Source organism: Condylura cristata, unplaced genomic scaffold (assembly GCF_000260355.1).
Source record: "Condylura cristata isolate star-nosed mole 26May11 unplaced genomic scaffold, ConCri1.0 scaffold00039, whole genome shotgun sequence".
NCBI lineage: Eukaryota > Metazoa > Chordata > Mammalia > Eulipotyphla > Talpidae > Condylura > Condylura cristata.
Genome location: NW_004567140.1, coordinates 8,689,305 through 8,694,445, shown reverse-complemented (window position 1 = coordinate 8,694,445; position 5,141 = coordinate 8,689,305).

The window sequence follows — 5,141 nt, the reverse complement described above, 5'->3', positions numbered from 1 at the left end:
TGCCTTCTCGCCCCGGGCCAGTCTTTCTCGAAGTCCTGCTGGCCCTCCTCGCAGGCCTTGGCTTCCTCTCCGACCCTCATCTCCCAGAGTCCTCTCAGCCACAGCCACAGCCCCTGGCTGGCCACCCCAAGTGCGGCCCCCACAGCTGGGGCACTGTTGGGAAGTCGGTCGGTCACCTGGCTCTGCTATCAAAACAGGTGCCTTCCAGTATAGTGGAAGGCGGGGTCTCCCGGGCCCCCCAAAGCAGACCAGCCTGCCTTGCTCCCCGTCCCCGCTGACGCGGACCCCCCAGGACCCAGCTCCGCAGCTTCTCCTGGGGCCCCTGCTCCACCGGCCCAGTATTGGCACCGCCGCCCCCTCTGCCTCTGCCCTGCAGCCCTGCAGCCCCTCCCCTACATCCGCTTCACACAAGCTCCCCCAGCTGGCTCAGTCCCCACACAAGTCACTAGACACAAACTCCGTGGGCGCAGGGACTTTTCCTGCGTTGTCCATCACTGTAACCGGGGTCTAGACTGGGACACACCACTCGCACGTCGTAAGTGGTCAGTTAAAACTTGCTGCCTCACAAAAAGCCAAACCACTGAGCCACGGGTGTGGCCTCGTGACAGAGAGGGGCACGCGGCAGCCCTGACGCCAGCTTGTGACCCCCACGCAGCCCAGACAGCCCAGCCCCAGCGGACACCCCGCGTGTCCACAGCAGCGCTGTGCTGAGACCCGCGGCTGCCCCACCCGTCCACCCTGGCAGGTGGCTGGACAACAGCCGCCCCAGGCGCCACACAGCTTTGCGCCCCAGGCCGGCCCTTCCTGGCTCTTTGACCAGATGAGCTCACGCTGTGCACAGCTGTGACGCACAGCGGCCTGGTCCGTACGTCTCTGTCCTGTCCCTCATGCCCACTGGACCCGGGGCGGGGGGGCCAGGTGGCTGGGGCGAGTGGGCCAGTTGGAGGGACAGTCTGGCAGTAGTATGAGCTAGGACTCGCCCTTCATTGCTCTGTGCACCCCAGAAACTGCATGAGTGTTCTGCTGTTCACAGGAATCACACTGAAATGTAGGTGCCAGGGGTTCCGCCTGCTTGGAGAGAGGCGCGTCCTTCCGGACAGCTCACCTTGGCAGGGGGAGCCCGTGCCAGGGCAAGATGCACCGCATGCTACAGATGGGCCCAGCAGCCCACTCCGCACACGCCGAGGGCACGTCCAGCCGGCGGGCAGCTTCTCGCAGGAGGGTCTCAGCAGAGTCCTTCCCGGCGTCAGTGGCAGCCCGTGGGGGGCCCAGCGGAGCCCGGGCGCCAGGGCCGCGGAGCATGCACAGCCGGGCACTCGTGGCTTTCCGCGTGTGTTGTCTTTCAGTTAAGAGATTTGTCTGAGACATGTGGGTGCCAGTAAGTAACTGAGAGGGAGGCTCCCCACAGTTTTGTCTTCTTAAAGGGCCCACTGGGTCACCTAGTAACTCTTGCTCGAGAATCAGGGCTTCAAAACAAGGGAGCCCCAGATGCAGTGTCTCACCAAATTCAAACGAACATCTCCCCACCTCTCCAGAGACCAAGACATCAGTGTGCCGTCAGCAGGGTGGGGTGCCCTGGCTGTGGTCCCCACCCTGGGAGGTTCCCAATACAGTGGGTGAGGCCCTCAGCGAGGCCAGGGTCAGGTTTCGGGGATGGGGGGGCGGGCAGTAACCCCTGTCGGGGCACTGGCAGGGCTGGAGCTGGGTAGCTTCCCTTGGCAGGCAAGGGACCCTGGGCAGAGCAGCTGCGGGCGCAGGGAGACCTGGGGGGAGGGCTGGCCAGCAGCTGGAGGCTCCAGCCTGGACAGGGTAGCAGGAAGCCGCACAGGGAGAGGGTGGAGACCACGCGGCTTGAGGCCACGCCTGAGTATATCCCTGGTCTGGGGCAGTCTTTGCATTGGGGGGCTCAGAAACAGATGTAGGGGGACACATGACATGCCCAAGATGAAACTTATGCTCACAAGCCCTCCCCACTTCAGTTCTCTTCCCCCAGCCCCCCCCCGCACCCCCCCCCGCAGGTTTCCACCTGAGCTTTTGCCTCACAGCCAGGTGTCCAAGCCCGTTAGGTGGGCAGAGCTGGTGAGTGGGCAGCAAGGCCGCAGGGCGAGAGGGCAGGAGGAGGCAGCAGCTGAGCCCCCACCACCCCAGAGAAAAGGAGGAAGGAGCCCTGGGGAGCAGAAGCAAGGAGGAAGCTGGCAGAGCAGGTGAGGGTGCGGGCTCCCCTCGGCTGCCCTCAGCCGGCTTGGCTCTGGGCCGTGGGCGCCATCACCGCATGGCGGCTGTGTGTCCTAGTCTGGGAATCAGGCGGACGCTGAACAGCCACCCCCCACCCCGAGTCCCCACGCCTGAGTTTCGTCCTCCAGTCCAGTGGCACAGGCCCTGTGGCTGGTGGCAGCTGTCTGTGTGGCTCATCTGGGTGGACCCTGGCGCCCGTGGCCTTTTGGGGGCTGGGACCTCCGAGATGAGCTCACCGAGGACCAAAATGGTGGGCGGATCACGTGGCCAGGCCCAGCCAGGAAAGCTCCCTTCCCCAGAAATGTAAAGCCGCTGCCTGCTGGGCTGAGGACAGGCCGCTTCTTCCAAGGCAGGAAGCCGGCCAGCTCCAAGCTGGTACAGAATTTAAAGGCAGCAATCACTACTGAACACCCTGCTCTCCGCTGCCTGATTAATGTAATGACGGCCCTGACCATTCACGGAGGCTGATGTTCCTCCGAGGAGGCGCTGCCAGCCTGGGCCCCATTCCAGGGGTGTTGATGGCAGTGGCCCCGTTCTGGCTGTGCTGAGTAAAAGGTAGATCGTGGCCCTAAATAATGAAGACAGAAGCTAATGGGCCCCCAGCAGTCAGGCAGCTCAGGCCTCCCTCCCCTGTCAGCTGAGGCAAGCATAGACACAGACTCTCTCCTCTGAGTTAAGGCTCAACTGCTCCCCAAAACCCAAGTGGCAGCGTTTCCTGCCCACAGGGAGACAAAGGGGTGTTCTCCAGTCTCCTGCAGGGAGTTAAAGCCCAGAGAGACAAGCTGGCTGGGCACCCGCCTCCCCAACCCCAGTCCTACCTGGCTGGCCCTGGGCCCTTCAGACACTGGGCACAGGCCCATCCAGGGGGCACTGCTGCCTCCAGGCCCCAGGCCCTCACCCTGATTCTGGGGGATCATGAACTATCGCAGCAGCAGCAGAGGAGCCAGCGCTGAGCCGGTCCCGAGGCAGCTCTCCCCACACTGGCCCCTGGTCTTCACCCCTCTCCCAGAGAAGCTCTTCCTAACCTTCCAGGGCAGTATCTGCCCCAGGCCTCTGGAAAGCCCCTGAGTTGGGCTCTGAACCCAGGTGTTTCTACAACTAATTTAAAACCCGCCCAGGGGGGCCTTCCCTGGTGGCACAGCTGGTTAAAGCACAGCACCAAGAAGCTAAAGCCACTCCAGCATGAGTTCGATCCCTGGCCTGGAGGTGACCACATGGCGCGGCAGACCTCTCCTGACCCGCCCGCTGCTCCCCTCAGCAGTGTACTTAGTCCATCTGCCTGTTCTGTTCCCCGCTCTGTCTCTGGTGGAGCCTCTCACCGCCCCTGCACCTCTGGCCTGTACCTCAGTTCTGTATGCATAAATAAATCTTAAAAAAAAAAAAAAGATAGCCAGGGATTCTGGCCTAACATGGGGGTCTGAGGTCTTGGCTTTGTTATTGTTTTGAAAATCTCCCTTGGAAGAGGGAGACAGGACTGAGCCAGACATAGGTTCTTCCCAAAGGGCCAGACCAGCCTCCCTGCCCAGTGCCCAAGCGGGGGTCGCACGGGGCTCAGCCCTCTCCTGCAACAGGACAGGGATAGACAGAGACACACAGGCCCAGCAAAGGCAGCTTGTATCGTTCTCAACACCCAGGGCTCAGCAAGAGGCCTGGCTCCATGAGGGTACCCGAGAAAGGGTGAAAATGAGAATCAGCCAACCCACAAGCTGGTGCGGGAAAGCTCTGTGGGCCTTTAGCCACAGAGGAGGTCTCCTGGGAGGCGTCGCTACCCCACCTAGTGACCCAGACCCTGGCTTTGGCCATTTGCATCAGTTAGGGCTATTGTGGTGGCAATTAACAGAAAACTGATTCAACAGAAAGGAATTTATTGGCCCCATCATCAAAGGGCCTGAGTAGCACCACCTTCAGAAATGGTTTGATCCAGAGGATGAAAGGTCATCTCTAAGACGCCCTCTCTCTGGCCCTGTGTTTGCTCTGTACTGCATTCCTGCTCAAACAGGTTCTCCCCTCACAGCAACGAGTCTCACATTCCCTTAGTCCAGCTGTAGTGCAGCCCACCCCCAGTCTAGGATTCTCTCAGTCCACCATTTGGGTCCATCTCCTTCCCCACACTGCGCTGAGGCAGCAGAACACCAAGTGCCAGGCCTGGGTCACATGCTGCTTCCCTGGCCACACCTGGATTGATTGTGGGAAAGAAGTTGTTCCTTCAAAAGCATTAAGGTGCTGTTTTATGAAGAAAGACAGATGAAGGCTGGAGGTGGTGGTGATGATGATGACAGTGACGATGGTGATGATGACAGTGATGATGATGATAACAGTGATGATGACAGCGGTGATAATGACAGTGACAATGATGGTGATATGACAGTGATAATGATAACAGTGATGATGGCGATGATGGTAGTGATGATGATGATGATAGTGATGATGATGACAGTGATGATAATGATGATGACAATGATGATGATGGTAATGATAATAGTGATGATGATAGTGGTAGTGATGATGATGGTGGTGATGATGGTGATGATATGATGGTGACATGACAGTAATGATGACAACAGTGATAATGATGATGGTGATGATGATCGTGACAGTGATGATAACAGTGGGGATGATGGTGATGAGGATGACAGTGATGATGATGATGGTGACATGACAGTAATGATAACAGTCATGATGATGGTGACAGTGACGATGATGACATTGATGATGGTGATGGTGACATGACAGTGTGATGGTGACTATGATGATGATGAGGACAGTGATGATGATGAAAGTGATGATGATGACAGTGCTGATGATGGTGATGATGATAACGGTGCTGCTGATGATGGTGGTGATGATGCAACATCCTCCACACTGAGCTCTGAAGGAATTGGGTGACATAGCAAAGGACCCCTGGA